This window comes from Mus musculus, chromosome 6, assembly GCF_000001635.26.
Source record: "Mus musculus strain C57BL/6J chromosome 6, GRCm38.p6 C57BL/6J".
Lineage (NCBI taxonomy): Eukaryota > Metazoa > Chordata > Mammalia > Rodentia > Muridae > Mus > Mus musculus.
Genome location: NC_000072.6, coordinates 117,690,691 through 117,709,008, shown reverse-complemented (window position 1 = coordinate 117,709,008; position 18,318 = coordinate 117,690,691). Strand labels below are relative to the sequence as shown.

The 18,318-nt window shown below is 46.2% G+C and overlaps 1 long non-coding RNA gene across 1 annotated transcript in view; it reads left to right on the top strand.

Moving 5' to 3' along the window:
* The window catches only part of 1700030F04Rik (RIKEN cDNA 1700030F04 gene), a 72,563-nt gene that overhangs the window by 42,761 nt on the left and 11,484 nt on the right, over window positions 1-18,318 (top strand). The window contains exon 3 of the long non-coding RNA NR_045731.1: window positions 6,286-6,387. This is a non-coding gene — a long non-coding RNA (RIKEN cDNA 1700030F04 gene). The remainder of the gene's footprint in view (window positions 1-6,285; window positions 6,388-18,318) is intronic.

Here is an 18,318-nt window from a genome sequence, read left to right as displayed (position 1 = left end):
AGTAAAATTCTGAAGCATTTTAGTTGGTGTTAATGTATAAATATATACGTTTATAAAGCTGTAAATAGAATGTCATATAAAAATATCAGGTTCTGTTTTTTTCCTTTGGATCATAAGTACCTGCTATTATTTATTTATTTTTACAGTTCGAGGCTAGAGAGATGGATGGCTCGGTAGTCAAGGGCAGTGACTGCTCTTACAGAGAATCAGGGTTCAATCCTCGGTGTCTACATAGTGCTGGATAACCATTTGCAATTCCAGTTCCTGGGAATCCAGTGTTATCTTCTGACCCTGTGGGTACCAGGCTCTCCTGTGATACACAGATATACATGCAGGGAAAACACTCATACACATAAATCAATCTAAAAAATTTAAAAGTGTGCGTTTGTCATTCCTTCTTGTCTTTACAAACTCCTTAAATGTATTAACTTTCCCTTTAGTGACTCAATATTTCAGTTGCATAGGAAACACACACACACACACACACACACACACACACACACACACACTTTTGTTGAGGGAGTAGGAGCCTCATGTCTTTTCTTAGGTTTATTTTATTTAATTACACATATGTGTGTCTCTGTGTTATATGTGCAGAGTTCAGGAACCTGATTGCTGGTTCCTGCTGTGAACATCCTGGCATGGGTCCTGGGAACTGAACTTGGGTTCTCTGCAAGAGCAGTACACGCTCCCTTCAGCCTGATCTTAGTTCTTTGTACATCAGCCAGGGAGCCATGACTGCTCCAAACTAGGCTAAGTGACATTTCCATCTCACTCCAGTCCCTGACTGCTCTTTCTTTCGGGAGCCTTTCTTAAGGACCTACTGAGTGGCAGTCATGGTAGTAAGTAGAGATGCATTGAGCAGGCCACTGTGCACAGGTGTGTCCTTTCCCATGCATCTGGGGTGTTCAGGTGGTGCTGTGCACAGGTGTGTCCTTTCCCATGCATCTGGGGTGTTCAGCTGGTGCTGTGCACAGGTGTGTCCTTTCCCATGCATCTGGGGTGTTCAGCTGGTGCTGTGCACAGGTGTGTCCTTTCCTATGCAGCTGGGGTGTTCAGCTGGTGCTGTGCACAGGTGTGTCCTTTCCTGTGCAGCTGGGGTGCTCGTATCTAAGCAGTCAGTTCCAGTCCTCACTCAGGCTAGGTCATGCCATAGTGTTTGCAGTGCAAGCGTGTTTACTCTTCATCTTCACAGTACTCCCGTGCGGTTGGCAATATTTTCCAAACCCCTATTTCCGGATGCGGACAAGGGCACATAATGTTTAAGTGGGTTTCTCCTAAGTGTTAGCCTCAGGTAAACCTGGGGGTCTATCCTAGGCAGCCTGCCTCCAAAGACCAATTTTCTCATCTGTCTCAGAGGTAGCCCCTGCCCTCAGGTGCTCACAAATGGTAGTTTCATATGCAAATAAATCAACTATACAATGCAGTAAGGAAAGGGGCTAACTTACTTCTGCTGGTAAGGTTCAGTTTGCCAGAGACAGCATCTTGTTTTGAAGGACATGGAGCTCTGGTAATCACTGCAACCCTTGGAGAAAATCACGTGCACTACGGACACAGGTGGAGCAGGCTGATAACATGAGACTCTGTGGGCAGCGTGGTCCAGGGTCAAGGGGCTGCTTCTATACATGAGTTCAGTCTGGGTCGGAAGTTCAGTCCCCACACCCTCAAGTCTTATGGCCCTTGGGCAACCACTTAGCTCCCGCTACGCGGTCCTTGCTTAACAATCTCACACGTTGGTGTCCGGCTCAAAGGGAATAATTAGTGTAGAAATTTAGAGAGCTGGGTAAAAAGCTGTTCCTGTCCCTAAGAAAGAACAATGGTGTCCAGTGTGTCTGATGGGGGCAAGACGGAAACACAACTGTGCTGCCTTACCCTACTGACTGCCTAATAAAACTGAATTAAATGCCAGGTTTTGCTGCAAATTTTAAGCTGGGCAGTGTTGACTGACAGGCTGAGCCCTGACAGGGGACTGATGGTGTGGCTCTCCGCACCACTCTACCGTGGTGGTCTTTTTTCCACCTCAAGTATAAAATATACATCCCAGTACTACAGTTAGAACAAGTTTGTTGCTGACACAGCCAGTAAACTGGCCCCAGCCACCACAGATAGTTAGTGAATTTCATGAACAGAAGCAGCCATTTCCCTAAGGTCATTCTCAGAAGCTGTGTTTAGGGTTTGCTGTGGGAGAAGTCAGCAGAATAGCTGCCGTACTGAGAGGGGCGTGCCAATCTTAAGTCCCAAGAACTCTCACATCCCACCTGTGCTTGCAGCATTTTCACCAATAACAGCCTGAGAGAGATTTGAGAATATGCAATCAGTGGTAATGGAGATAAAAATATTACTGTTACAAATTGGACTTCGCTGGTTATCAAAAATTCCTTTGCCCAGGATCGGCCTCACTACCCATTCTTCATGGCTTCCCCTTTGTTTATCAGCCTTTGCTCTGGGAGGTGACTGTGCTAGGAGCTTCCTCCTGAGATCCTTCAAACCGAGGATAAAACACACACACACACACACACACACACACACACACACACACACACACACACACACACCACACAGAGAGAGCTAATTCCTTTACAATTTGACTTCTCAGCACACACACACACACACACACACACACACACACACACACACACACACACACACACACACACACACACACCACACAGAGAGAGCTAATTCCTTTACAATTTGACTTCTCAGCACAATTGGGCATTATTATCTCCAGCCTGGAAAAGCATGCCCTTACCAATTTATTATCTCTGTTTCTACACCTGTCATAAATTTCAGTGGCTAGCCCCACCTGCCTGTAGTGGAGGCCTCACACGATTGCGTCATTCTTCTTCCTCCAAAGCATGGCAGAAAGGCTCCTCTCTCCTTCTTTGTCTCTCCCTTCCCTCCTGGGACTGGGAAGTCCTGCCTGTAACTTCCACCCAGCAATTGGCCCTCCAACCTTCTTTACTGACAAATCAAGAACCAACTGGGGAACAGGATTTTAACATCAGGACTTCTTTCTACACCCAGGAAGGCTAGTTCCTTAGGTAGATGCATTTTCTCCTCCTCCTCTTGGCTGCTCTGTTCTTTGACATCAGGCTTCCCTCAGCCCTTCTGTCCCAGCAACTTGAACCTTGCGTTGACCTGCTACTACTTGAGGAAGCTGGTCCAAGGAGCTCATGCCCAAGGGTGGGCACCTCTCTGCAAATGCATCTGACAGCTCACGGGGATTCTCAGTTCCATCTAAGGGAGCTTAGCCACTTTCTTCATAGCACTGCATCCTCTGCAGCAATAAACTGTCTCCCAGAGCCATCTGATTGATAAACTGTCCAAGACCAGGCTCTGATAAGTTGGCAAGAGACATGAATTTTAGAAAACATTTTTTTCTCAAATTAAAAAACAGAAATTAAGCCCTCTTCCCTTCCAGCTCCGTGGAAGCATATACCTTCGGTAAAGATGATGGTGTTGCCTGTATCTGCTGGGACTCAGAGGGAGCTGACTGTGCTGCTCCTGCCAGAAGCAACTTAGAAGTCCCATTGGTTGCATGATTTTGGTCAGATGAAATGTCTTCTGGCTAGCATGTGTTCTATTTGTTGGCTGTTTCACTCCATTGCAACCCACTTTCAGCCCAGATTTTCTGTGTCAGGAGGGATGGATAGTTGAAAAGGCCTGTCACTCCCCAGCCAAAACTCGCAGGGTTGGGGTGGGGGGAGTGGGCTTGGACTTGCTGCAGTTTACAAGTAAATGTTCTCAATGCAGCACTGTGAGACCACTTGCCCTCTGAGGTGAATTCTCGGTGGGAGGGGGTGTCAACAAAACCCAGAGTTTTCACCTTAACCTTGTGGACCTTGAATCTGGACACCCCAGGTACCCCCTACTGCCTCATGAGTTCAGGCAGAGCCTAGCAACTATGTCACATCAGGGTCTGAATATGCAAATTCTGACTCTGATTCTATTAGACGAAAATCCACCAGAGCCTGTGTACACCCTTAAGACAAAAGGCCCCTCTTCCACACTAAACAGCATGCAGGTTCTTTATATTGTGAAGTGTGAGGAATTCACCCTCAGCCGGGGTCCAGAGGGCTTCCTGGCTGTCAGGCATCTCCATCACAGGACTGAAGCACACTGGAGATTCACACCTCCGACAATCTCAACCAGATGGGGAAGGGCCTTTCAAGGGGATTTAGCTTCTAGCCTTTCTGCTGTAGCAATACTGTGAAATGCATGCTTTGGGAGCTATTTTAAGACATAGGGAAATGTTCATAGCGCAACACTAAGTTTAAAGAGAGAGCAGAGTCCCAAGCTGCTTATTCCGGAGGATCTCAGTTTTGCGGTCTAGATACATTTGGAATGTTGATGATGGCAAGTTTGTGGTGATTCTTTGTCATCACCTTTCAAATATCTGCAATGAGTATAATAATATGATTAACTGTGTGTGGTCATATGTAGTTAATGTCAATGTGTGTGTGAGGGTGCACATGCATGGGTGCATGTGGATGTTCACGCGTGCATGTATGTGTGTGCATGCATGCATGCATGCATGTGTGTGTGTGTGTGAGAGAGAGAGAGAGAGAGAGAGAGAGAGGAGAGATAGATAGATAGAGAGAGAGAGAGGAGAGAAATAGTCACAGAGACAGACACAGAGATAAAGAGATAGAGAGACAGAGAGACACACACAGACACAGAGACACAGGAAGAGAGAGAGCCAGAGCCAGAGCCAGAGCCAGAGCCAGAGCCAGAGCCAGAGCCAGAGCCAGAGCCAGAGCCAGAGCCAGAGCCAGAGGAGTCCATGTGGAGGTGAAGGCATGGCAGCAGGCGGCAGGAACAGGAAGCTGGCTCCTTCACACCCAAGGCTAGGCAAACAAACTAAACATGGCTGGAGGCTACAGACTTTCAAAGCCCTTGTGACATACTTCCTCTGTTAAGTGTTCAAATACCCAAGCCTACAAGGGGCATTGCTCATTGATTTTTTTTTTTTTTTTCTTTTTCGAGACAGAGTTCCTCTGTATTGCTGTGGCTGTCCTGGAACTCACTTTGTAGACTAAGCTGGCCTTGAACTCAGAAATCCGCCTGCCTCTGCCTCCCGAGTGCTGGAATTAAAGGCATGCACCACCACACCCCGCGACATTGCTCATTGAAACCACTGCAGTAACCCTTCCTAGCAACTTGTTACTATGTTGCATTGTTATTTGTTGGTATGTTATTACTAACCACAGTTTCTGTTTTGCAGTGCTAATTACTCTCTGTTTTGTGCTGGTCCTTGATAACAAGCTTATATAGTTAATGAAGTGGATTATCTCTAAGTCTACAAATACCTGAATCAAATTATGCATTTTAAGCCTGTAAATCCATTGTAGGCAGGGACCTAGCAAGGTGATGAAAAGCCCTTTTGGAGGAAAAAGAAAGAAAGAAAGAACGAACCCACAGAGTTGAGAAGACAGCCAGTCATATTGAAATCCCCGCAAATACTATGTTTCAGAAAGTGACTTGAGTGCTGGCAGGTGGCTGCCGTGTGGGCAGGGGTGGGTGGGACTTGATTTGGGCTCAGAGGTGGGACCCTTTCCCCAGAGGTGTAGTGTCAGCTAGAGCAGAGGGGGCTGGACTGGAGCCAGAGTCTATGGAGGTTTTAAAAAGAAAAACAGGTAATTCTGGCAACCCAATTAACAGAGGAATGGAGGAGGGGTGCTTTGTGGTCACCATGACCTCGGCTGGCCCAAAGCTCTTTCCTGATGCCCTCCAGATGCCAATTAATCCTGTTCCTCAGAGCAGGGAGCCAGGTGGTCATGCGCTAGCAGAGGTCATTTCCCCTGAACATTTGCAACAGGTCTGTTCAATACTTGACCTTTCCACCAAGCATTAGAGTTTTGCTTCTGCATGTTATGAGGGTATCAATAATTGTCACAGCTAGCTGACAGGGTCCCTCAATCTGTCATGCCGATTGTCGAGACCACCTTGAGAGGTTGGTGTTCATCAGTTTCATCACACAGTTACTGAACACGGGCAAGCACTGGTATGGGGCAAGGCAGACCAGGCCTGGTGTATTTACCTCCTGCTGTGGTACAGTAAAGGCGCTGAGGATAATGGGTCTCCTTCATCCATCCTGTGTGTGATCAAAGGGACATGTTTATTCACATTACAGGTATTCAGGGTATCAGAGAGTCCAGTAGAATAAAAATAGAATTCTGCCAAATATTTAAATCATGGTGATGTGTGGCCAACCTTTCCTGGGCTGGCAGAAGTCACAGAGGGCTGGAATGGGGTTCATGGTTTTCTTCCGTCTTCTTTCAGGAATGTATGCATACAGTATCCCTCCTCATTGCTGGGCTGTCAGACATGACAATCAGAAGCATTAGCCCATCCAGGACAACTTCAACTCTAAAAGACACTTAGGTGAGTTTGAGAAACCTGAGACCCATCTTAAAAAGTTCAGGAAACTAGAAAGGGTAAGTGCTATGATTAACAGTTCATTTTAGTTTTCATTTAAAAAGGGATTGGAGGGGTAACCTGGTAAGAATTTAAGATATAGCCTTACCTTTCTCCTATAATTATCTCTAGGGAATACTTTGTACAGATAGCAGTGGTTCACACTGAGTGTGTTCTGATACACATTTCTAACAACTCATTGAGGTCACCAAAGGAACCGATTGCATTTCACAGAGAATGATGGGGATCCCCTTGGAAAGCCGGTGCCTTTCAGGTTCCAGTCAGCAAGGGGCGCTGTGAATGCCAGTCCAGCTCTTCCTGCACCCTTGCCATGTCCCTACCATGGGCACTAAACCGGTCTCAGGAGTCGTGGAGGGATTTTTACACATACGAGGATCTCAGGAGCTGAACTGAGAATCTTGTGCAGAGCCCTGCAGGATCTGAGCCTAAGATGGGTTTGGAGGGACAGTGGCTGAGTCTATATGATTGTCACTTCTCCAAACATGGCAGTTGGCTGTCAGAGCTTTAGGCAGCCATGTCTGAGCAGTAGTTGATTCTTAGAAAGTCTCAAGAGGATATCAATGATTGACTGGCGTATCCTTTAACCTGAGTCAGAGAAACTATGCTAGCCCTGTTCAAGGGAGACATTGGCATCTCTCTGGGCTCCGAATCCCTGGGTACAATGCAAACCATTACATCTCATATGCAAATTGCTCTCTGAGTTGAACAGAGAATTGTTTCCCTTCCAGTTCCCCAGACAGTCTCTGCAGATTCGCTCAGGAGAATGACACCTTCAGACTGCAGCCTGGCACTAGGTCAACATCAGCATCAGTGATGCTTGGCCTCCTCCCTCTTCTCTCTTTTCTTTCTTCCTCCACTGGTAACTACAGTAAGACCTTAGAATATGTCAGAGCATAACAATCCTGTTCAACCCCCTCCAGGGCTATCTCAGAGCAAACCTCTCCCCCGCTGTGCACTACCCCTGACGATGGTGCCCTCGGTCTTTAATGCATTAGGAGAGCTCCCACCTTAGGGGTTGGCCTTCACAGTGGTCCAATTCCTTAGGATCTCTCCCTCCAGGTGCCTGTGCACTCCACCACAACAACTATCATTCGGAACCAGATGAGTGAGTTCTGATTTCTTAAAAATTTTATTTATTTATTTATTTATTTTTACTAGACCTTGATTTTGGAACGTAATTTTGAACTTTGGTTTGAACTTGAGCAGTTGGGCTCATTCAACATTATGGAATTTCTCAGGAGTGCTTTGAGGTCATTCAAGTCAATGTGAACGGACTTTACCTTCTAGGTCATCAGCGAGGGCAGAGAAGGGAATTCAGAATCGTCAGGAATAAGGTCGTCATCTGCTATTCAGTAATACATACCTTCTGGGCGCTGACTGAGACAGGGTGGCCAGGACACCACACAGAGTTCTTACCCTCAGTGGGCTCACAGGCTATTCAAGGTGCTAGTCAGTAAGCAGGTGGCCGTGTAAGGAATACTAAAATTATATGTGGGTATGTACAGTAATGGTGACTAGTCTAAGATGTTTGTCAGGGACCTTTGTGTGTGCTTCAGTAGAAGTAAGGGATGGCCGCAACCTTATCCTCACTTCATGACTGATACTTGCAATTGGGGGCTAGTTGGAACAGGCCTGTGGCTCTTGTAAAAGTAACTGAAGAGAACTTTCACTAATAGAAGGAATGGAGACGGGTCAACTGTCTTCTGTGCCAGGACTCAGGGTGTTTTTTTCTTTTCTTTTCTTTTCCCCCAACTTGCTGCAATCTAAACTTCTCTTAATTTGGAGCAGATAAGAATAATTTTGGGCAGATAAAACTAATTTTGGGCAGATAAGGACTTCTGGGAAGTCGTCATTCCCCAGGGCTTGGCAATGATGCTTCTATGAAATGATTACCTCAGATTCTTCTTTCAATCTAGCTTGAATTATTAGAGTGCGAGTGTGCACACACACACTCACACTAACACACATACTCGCAGAACTGTCAGGTTTCATAATAGATGAACATCTTCTGGAACTATTGGAATCCCCAGAGAAGGCCTCAATGTCACTCGAGAAACTACCCAGAGGCCCAGGCTTTGGCAGATGCAATGCTTCATCATTTCTGGCTTCGTTAGTTTCCATGGTTACACATGATGGAAACAGCAGAGAGCATGGGATTGTGTGTCACAGAGAGGAATCAAAGAGAAAACTTTCCTGTGTTAGGTTAGTGACTTGGCGGGAAAGCTGTAGTGCTCTCCTGGGAGGACTTACTGGAGTGCTCCCTGGGAGGACTTACTTCACACAGATAGAAATTGACCAGGTTCACTTCTGGCTGAATGAGAGGCATCAGCAAGAATGACTAAATGGAGAACTCTCAGCTCCTTGAGGCTGCACCTTACCCTTCCTTCTGCCTCAGGCACCAGTGGGAGATATAGGTGACTGGACAGAGTGACATGTAGACAGCATGTGCCATTAGGCCTCTTCTTTGCATTGAAGGACCTTGTTGATAGTGCTGGCCGTGTGCATGGCTGAGGGCTGCCTCTTTCTGAGGCTTCCTCACAAATACATGACTGGGCATCAAACACACGACTTTTCTGTCTGGCCTGGACTGTGTGTGACCTGTGCTAGGCAGAGAGGGAGTCCTTCTACCATCTGGGACTTTGGAAGTCGCAGACCCACAAGGGCCCCTGGCCTGCGGCCCAGCCCGGAGGGTGAAGAAGAGGAAGAAGATGGATGAGTGGGGCCTACACACTTCAGAGAAGGAACAGTGACAGCATCGAGGTGGCAGGCAGGTCTTCAGACTCCAGAAAGCGCCACAGTAAATGCCCACACAGCCCCGCATCCTCTCAGACTGTATTTGCCACATTCAGATGACAAAGGAAGGATTAGAGAGTCACAGGTGACCCTCCACTGGCTGATGGCTTGGTAGACAGCCCGAGGGTAGTTAGTCTGTAGAACCCAGGCCAAGGCCATTGGCACTGGAACTCTCTAGACAAGAGGACCCTGAGGGGCTAACAGCTGCCTTTATTCCCCAATGCTACACTTGTTTGCATTTGCATACAAGGGAGTTCCACCATGTGGTGTGATGTGCCTGACTATAAGGACACACTCCTCTAGCAGCCAAGGCGGCCGGGTATAGCAGTGAATTATATGCCTATGGATGGCACTGGCTCATTCGCTGTTGGGAATGCTACATCTTTTTTTTTTTTTTTTTTTTTTTTTTTTTTCCATTTTTTATTAGGTATTTCGCTCATTTACATCTGCAATGCTATACCAAAAGTCCCCCATAGCCACCCACCCCCTCTCCCCTACCCACCCACTCCCCTTTTATGGCCCTGGCGTTCCCCTGTACTGGGGCATATAAAGTTTGCGTGTCCAATGGGCCTCTCTTTCCAGTGATGGCCGACTAGGCCATCTTTTGATGCATATGCAGCTAGAGTCAAGAGCTCCGGGATACTGGTTAGTTCATAATGTTGTTCCACCTATAGGGTTGCAGATCCCTTTAGCTTCTTTGGTACTTTCTCTAGCTCCTTCATTGGGGGCCATGTGATCCATCCAATAGCCGACTGTGAGCATCCACTTCTATGTTTGCTAGGCCCAGGCATACTCTGACAAGAGACAGCTATATCAGGGTCCTTTCAGCATAATCTTGCTAGTGTATGCAATGGTGTCAGCATTTGGAAGCTGATTATGGGATGGATCCCCGGATATGGTAGTGTCTACATGGTCCATCCTTTTATCTCAACTCCAAACTTTGTCTCTGTAACTCCTTCCAAGGGTGTTTTGCTCCCACTTCTAAGGAGGGGCATAGTGTTCACACTTCAGTCTTCATTTTTCTTGAGTTTCATGTGTTTAGGAAATTGTATCTTATATCTTGGGTATCTTAGGTTTTGGGCTAATATCCACTTATCAGTGAGTACATATTGTGTGAGTTCCTTTGTGAATGTGTTACCTCACTCAGGATGATGCCCTCCAGGTCCATCCATTTGGCCAGGAATTTCATAAATTCATTCTTTTTAATAGCTGAGTAGTACTCCATTGTGTAGATGTACCACATCTTCTGTATCCATTCCTCTGTTGAGGGGCATCTGGGTTCCTTCCAGCTTCTGGCTATTATAAATAAGGCTGCTATGAACATAGTGGAGCATGTGTCCTTCTTACCAGTTGGGGCATCTTCTGGATATATGCCCAGGAGAGGTATTGCTGGATCCTCCGGTAGTACTATATCCAGTTTTCTGAGGAACCGCCAGACTGATCTCCAGAGTGGTTGTACAAGCCTGCAATCCCACCAACAATGGAGGAGTGTTCCTCTTTCTCCACATCCACGCCAGCATCTGCTGTCACCTGAATTTTTGATCTTAGCCATTCTGACTGGTGTGAGGTGGAATCTCAGGGTTGTTTTGATTTGCATTTCCCTGATGATTAAGGATGTTGAGCATTTTTTCAGGTGCTTCTCTGCCATTCGGTATTCCTCAGGTGAGAATTCTTTGTTCAGTTCTGAGCCCCATTTTTTAATGGGGTTATTTGATTTTCTGAAGTCCACCTTCTTGAGTTCTTTATATATGTTGGATATTAGTCCCCTATCTGATTTAGGATAGGTAAAGATCCTTTCCCAATCTGTTGGTGGTCTTTTTGTCCTATTGACGGTGTCTTTTGCCTTGCAGAAACTTTGGAGTTTCATTAGGTCCCATTTGTCAATTCTCGATCTTACAGAGCAAGCCATTGCTGTTCTGTTCAGGAATCTTTCCCCTGTACCCATATCTTCAAGGCTTTTCCCCACTTTCTCCTCTATAAGTTTCAGTGTCTCTGGTTTTATGTGAAGTTCCTTGATCCACTTAGATTTGACCTTAGTGCAAGGAGATAAGTATGGATCGATTCGCATTCTTCTACATGATAACAACCAGTTGTGCCAGCACCAATTGTTGAAAATGCTGTCTTTCTTCCACTGGATGGTTTTAGCTCCCTTGTCGAAGATCAAGTGACCATAGGTGTGTGGGTTCATTTCTGGGTCTTCAATTCTATTCCATTGGTCTACTTGTCTGTCTCTATACCAGTACCATGCAGTTTTTATCACAATTGCCCTGTAGTAAAGCTTTAGGTCAGGCATGGTGATTCCACCAGAGGTTCTTTTATCCTTGAGAAGAGTTTTTGCTATCCTAGGTTTTTTGTTATTCCAGATGAATTTGCAAATTGCTCCTTCTAATTCGTTGAAGAATTGAGTTGGAATTTTGATGGGGATTGCATTGAATCTGTAAATTGCTTTTGGCAAGATAGCCATTTTTACAATGTTGATCCTGCCAATCCATGAGCATGGGAGATCTTTCCATCTTCTGAGATCTTCTTTAATTTCTTTCTTCAGAGACTTGAAGTTTTTATCATACAGATCTTTTACTTCCTTAGTTAGAGTCACGCCGAGATATTTTATATTATTTGTGACTATTGAGAACGGTGTTGTTTCCCTAATTTCTTTCTCAGCCTGTTTATTCTTTGTGTAGAGAAAGGCCATTGACTTGTTTGAGTTAATTTTATATCCAGCTACTTCACCAAAGCTGTTTATCAGGTTTAGGAGTTCTCTGGTGGAATTTTTAGGGTCACTTATATATACTATCATATCATCTGCAAAAAGTGATATTTTGACTTCCTCTTTTCCAATTTGTATCCCCTTGATCTCCTTTTGTTGTCGAATTGCTCTGGCTAATACTTCAAGTACTATGTTGAAAAGGTAGGGAGAAAGTGGGCAGCCTTGTCTAGTCCCTGATTTTAGTGGGATTGCTTCCAGCTTCTCTCCATTTACTTTGATGTTGGCTACTGGTTTGCTGTAGATTGCTTTTATTATGTTTAGGTATGGGCCTTGAATTCCTGATCTTTCCAAAACTTTTATCATGAATGGGTGTTGGATCTTGTCAAATGCTTTTTCTGCATCTAACGAGATGATCATGTGGTTTTTGTCTTTGAGTTTGTTTATATAATGGATTACATTGATGGATTTTCGTATATTAAACCATCCCTGCATCCCTGGAATAAAACCTACTTGGTCAGGATGGATGATTTCTTTAATGTGTTCTTGGATTCGGTTAGCGAGAATTTTATTAAGGATTTTTGCATCGATATTCATAAGAGAAATTGGTCTGAAGTTCTCTATCTTTGTTGGATCTTTCTGTGGTTTAGGTATCAGAGTAATAGTGGCTTCATAAAATGAGTTGGGTAGAGTACCTTCTACTTCTATCTTGTGAAATAGTTTGTGCAGAACTGGAATTAGATCTTCTTTGAAGGTCTGATAGAACTCTGCACTAAACCCATCTGGTCCTGGGCTTTTTTTGGTTGGGAGACTATTAATAACTGCTTCTATTTCTTTAGGGGATATGGGACTGTTTAGAAGGTCAACTTGATCCTGATTCAACTTTGGTACCTGGTATCTGTCCAGAAACCTGTCCATTTCGTCCAGGTTTTCCAGTTTTGTTGAGTATAAGCTTTTGTAGAAGGATCTGATGGTGTTTTGGATTTCTCCAGGATCCGTTGTTATGTCTCCCTTTTCATTTCTGATTTTGTTGATTAGGATTTTGTCCCTTTGCCCTCTAGTGAGTCTAGCTAAGGGTTTATCTATCTTGTTGATTTTCTCAAAGAACCAACTCCTCGTTTGGTTAATTCTTTGAATAGTTCTTCTTGTTTCCACTTGGTTAATTTCACCCCTGAGTTTGATTATTTCCTGCCGTCTACTCCTCTTGGGTGAATTTGCTTCCTTTTTTTCTAGAGCTTTTAGATGTGTTGTCAAGCTGCTAGTATGTGCTCTCTCCCGTTTCTTCTTGGAGGTACTCAGAGCTATGAGTTTCCCTCTTAGAAATGCTTTCATTGTGTCCCAAAGGTTTGGGTACGTTGTGGCTTCATTTTCATTAAACTCTAAAAAGTCTTTAATTTCTTTCTTTATTCCTTCCTTGACCAAGGTATCATTGAGAAGAGTGTTGTTCAGTTTCCACGTGAATGTTGGCTTTCCATTCTTAATGTTGTTATTGAAGATCAGTCTTAGGCCATGGTGGTCTGATAGGATACATGGGACAATTTCAATATTTTTGTATCTGTTGAGGCTTATTTTGTGACCAATTATATGGTCAATTTTGGAGCAGGTCCCGTGAGGTGCTGAGAAGAAGGTATATCCTTTTGTTTTAGGATTAAATATTCTGTAGATATCTGTCAGGTCCATTTGTTTCATAACTTCTGTTAGTTTCACTGTGTCCCTGTTTAGTTTCTGTTTCCACGATCTGTCCATTGATGAAAGTGGTGTGTTGAGGTCTCCCACTATTATTGTGTGAGGTGCAATGTGTGCTTTGAGCTTTACTAAAGTGTCTTTAATGAATGTGGCTGCCCTTGCATTTGGAGCGTAGATATTCAGAATTGAGAGTTCCTCTTGGAGGATTTTACCTTTGATGAGTATGAAGTGTCCCTCCTTGTCTTTTTTGATAACTTTGGGTTGGAAGTCGATTTTATCCGATATTAGAATGGCTACTCCAGCCTGTTTCTTCAGACCATTTGCTTGGAAAATTGTTTTCCAGCCTTTCACTCTGAGGTAGTGTCTGTCTTTTTCCCTGAGATGGGTTTCCTGTAAGCAGCAGAATGTTGGGTCCTGTTTGTGTAGCCAGTCTGTTAGTCTATGTCTTTTTATTGGGGAATTGAGTCCATTGATATTAAGAGATATTAAGGAAAGGTAATTGTTGCTTCCTGTTATTTTTGTTGTTAAAGTTGGCATTCTGTTCTTGTGGTTGTCTTCTTTTAGGTTTGTTGATGGATTATCTTCTTGTTTTTTCTAGGGCGTGGTTCCCGTCCTTGTATTGTTTTTTTTCTGTTATTATCCTTTGAAGGGCTGGATTCGTGGAGAGATAATGGGTGAATTTAGTTTTGTCGTGGAATACTTTGGTTTCTCCATCTATGGTAATTGAGAGTTTGGCTGGGTATAGTAGCCTGGGCTGGCATTTATGTTCTCTTAGTGTCTGTATAACATCTGACCAGGCTCTTCTGGCTTTCATAGTCTCTGGTGAAAAATCTGGTGTAATTCTGATAGGCTTGCCTTTATATGTTACTTGACCTTTTTCCCTTACTGCTTTTAGTATTCTATCTTTATTTAGTGCATTTGGTGTTCTGATTATTATGTGTCGGGAGGAATTTCTTTTCTGGTCCAGTCTATTTGGAGTTCTGTAGGCTTCTTGTATGTTCATGGGCATCTCTTTCTTTAGATTTGGGAAGTTTTCTTCAATAATTTTGTTGAAGATGTTTGCTGGTCCTTTGAGTTGAAAATCTTCATTCTCATCCACTCCTATTATCCGTAGGTTTGGTCTTCTCATTGTGTCCTGGATTTCCTGGATGTTTTGAGTTAGGATCTTTTTGCATTTTCCATTTTCTTTGATTGTTGTGCCGATGTTCTCTATGGAGTCTTCTGCACCTGAGATTCTCTCTTCCATCTCTTGTATTCTGTTGCTGATGCTGGCATCTATGGTTCCAGATTTCTTTCCTAGGGTTTCTATCTCCAGCGTCGCCTCACTTTGGGTTTTCTTTATTGTGTCTACTTCCCTTTTTAGGTCTAGTATGGTTTTGTTCATTTCCATCACCTGTTTGGATGTGTTTTCCTGTTTTTCTATAAGGACTTCTACCTGTTTGGTTGTGTTTTCCTGTTTTTCTTTAAGGACTTGTAACTCTTTAGCAGTGTTTTCCTGTTTTTCTTTAAGGACTTGTAACTCTTTAGCAGTGTTCTCCTGTATTTCTTTAAGTGAGTTGTTGAATTCCTTCTTTATGTCCTCTACCATCATCATGAGATATGCTTTTAAATCCAGGTCTACCTTTTCAGGTGTGTTAGGGTGTCCTGGATTGGGCGAAGTGGGCGTTCTGGGTTCTGATGATGGTGAGTGGTCCTGGCTTCTGTTAGTAGGATTCTTACGTTTACCTTTCGCCATCTGGCAATCTCTGGAGTTAGTTGTTATAGTTGTCTTTGTTAAAAGATTGTTCCTCTGTTGATTTTGTTACCCTCTATCAGCAGGCGTGGGAGACAAGCTCTCTTCTCTGAGTTTCAGTGGTCAGAGCAGTCTCTGTAGGCAAGCTCTCCTCTCTCAGGGAAGGTGTACAGTTATCTGGTGTTTGGACCTCCTCCTGGCTGAAGGTGAAGGCCCAAAACAGGATCTTTCCCAGAAGCTGTGTTGCTTTGGCCAGGAAGGTGGCCAGTTGTCTGGAGTCGAAGATGTCGCAGCCTCAGAAGCTCTGTGGCTCTTGCCGGGAAGGTGGCTGGTTGTCTGGAGCTGAGGATGGTGCCGCCCCAGAATCTCTGCGACTCTCTCGCCCGTCCCAGAAACGGCTGGCACTCTGTATTCCACACGGTCACCCGTGCAGCCTGCCCTCCGCGGAGTCCCGGAGCCAAGAAGGCTCCCGCCGGCGCCTGTGCCACAAACCTCTCAGGCCAGGCAGACCCCGTGCTCTCACCAGGAAGGTGGCCGGCTGTCTGGAGCTAAAGATGGCGCCGCCCAGAAGCTCTGCGACTCTCTCGCCCGTCCCAGAAACAGCTGGCACTCTGTATTCCACACGGTCACCCGTGCAGCCTGCCCTCCGCGGAGTCCCGGAGCCAAGAAGGCTCCCGCCGGCGCCTGTGCCACAAACCTCTCAGGCCAGGCAGACCCCCGTGCTCTCACCAGGAAGGTGGCCGGCTGTCTGGAGCTGAAGATGGCGCCGCCCAGAAGCTCTGCGACTCTCTCGCCCGTCCCAGAAACAGCTGGCACTCTGTATTCCACACGGTCACCCGTGCAGCCTGCCCTCCGCGGAGTCCCGGAGCCAAGAAGGCTCCCGCCGGCGCCTGTGCCACAAACCTCTCAGGCCAGGCAGACCCCCGTGCTCTCACCAGGAAGGTGGCCGGCTGTCTGGAGCTGAAGATGGCGCCGCCCAGAAGCTCTGCGACTCTCTCGCCCGTCCCAGAAACAGCTGGCACTCTGTATTCCACACGGTCACCCGTGCAGCCTGCCCTCCGCGGAGTCCCGGAGCCAAGAAGGCTCCCGCCGGCGCCTGTGCCACAAACCTCTCAGGCCAGGCAGACCCCGTGCTCTCACCAGGAAGGTGGCCGGCTGTCTGGAGCTAAAGATGGCGCCGCCCAGAAGCTCTGCGACTCTCTCGCCCGTCCCAGAAACAGCTGGCACTCCGTATTCCACACGGTCACCCGTGCAGCCTGCCCTCCGCGGAGTCCCGGAGCCAAGAAGGCTCCCGCCGGCGCCTGTGCCACAAACCTCTCAGGCCAGGCAGACCCCCGTGCTCTCACCAGGAAGGTGGCCGGCTGTCTGGAGCTGAAGATGGCGCCGCCCAGAAGCTCTGCGACTCTCTCGCCCGTCCCAGAAACAGCTGGCACTCTGTATTCCACACGGTCACCCGTGCAGCCTGCCCTCCGCGGAGTCCCGGAGCCAAGAAGGCTCCCACCGGCGCCTGTGCCACAAACCTCTCAGGCCAGGCAGACCCCGTGCTCTCACCAGGAAGGTGGCCGGCTGTCTCGGGAATGCTACATCTTGTGGGCGACTGTCTTGGCTAGTTTTATGTCAACTTAATAGAGGCTAGAGTCACTTGAGAGGAGGGAGCCTCAATTGAGAAAATGCCTCTATAAGATCTGGCTGTAGGTGAGCCTATAAGGTATTTTCTTAATTAGTGACTGATGGGGGCGGGCCCGGTCCATGAGTGGCACTGATGGTCCTTGGTTCTACAAGAAAGCAGGATGAGCAAGCCATGAGGAGCAAGCCAGTAAGCAGCCCTTCTCTATGACCTCTGCATCAGCTCTGCCTCCAGGTTCCTGCCCTGCTTCAGTTCCTGTCCTGTTGTCCTTTGATGATGAACAGTGATGTGAAAACAGAAGCCAAACAGACCCTTTCCTCCCCAATATTGCTTTGGTCATGGTGTTTCATTGAAGCAATAGGAACTCTACGACAGGGGCCTTCTTCATGCAAAGGCACTCAAGAAGCATCTCAGGACACAGGCTCCTCCTCACTTCATGGTCCCCTTTGGCCTTTTGACTGAGGACAACAGGGAGATAAGAGTGAGGTTCCCTAGGAGCAGTCACAGGCTTGAGAAGTCAAACAGAAACCACACAGGTCTGCCAAGTGGAGTGCCAGGAGCAAGGCTAGAATTGCAGCTTTTTCTGAGCTGCACATCCTCAGAGGTGGTCAATAATGTTAACACATGCTAGTCTAGACTTAAGGCATTGTGTCACACAGACAGGAACTTGATGTTTCTTTTTATTTCAGGTTGTTCCTGGCATTTAGGGGCAGAAGGATCTGGGGGCCTAACAGGCCAGGCTGGGCCACCTATCCACACCTGTACCACAAATACAGAGAATAGGGAACAGGGAAGAGAGGGGCCAACAATGTGAGACAGTATAAAGATTACGAGGTCCAATAACCCAAAGCCCATTTTTGGAGACAGACATGACTTTTTAAGTATGGAGCAACTTGAGCAGGGATGAGAGGCTATGTAACTGAGCAGTACTGGTCAGAGTGTGGTCAAGTTGATCATTGTGTCAGCCATGGGTCTACAAGATGCTTCAAAGAAGTCCTTCTTGCTTGAGGGGAGCAATCTGCTTTTCATTAGATGATTGCTTCTGCATGAGACTGTCTCACGATGGAGTGATGGTCTCTCCATAGTCTCTGCTGTTTCTGGAATCTGAGGTGACCTCAGGTTTAGGACAGTGACCCATGATCTCTCGCTGCCTCTGGAGATTTGGAGGGAGACCGTGAAAGCTGATGGTAAGATGTCTCAGTTTTAGCCGGGCAGTGGTGGCACACATCTTTAATCCCAGCACTTGGGAGGCAGAGGCAGGCAGATTTCTGAGTTCAAGGCCAGCCTGGTCTACAGAGTGAATTCCAAGACAGCCAGGGCAACACAGAGAAACCC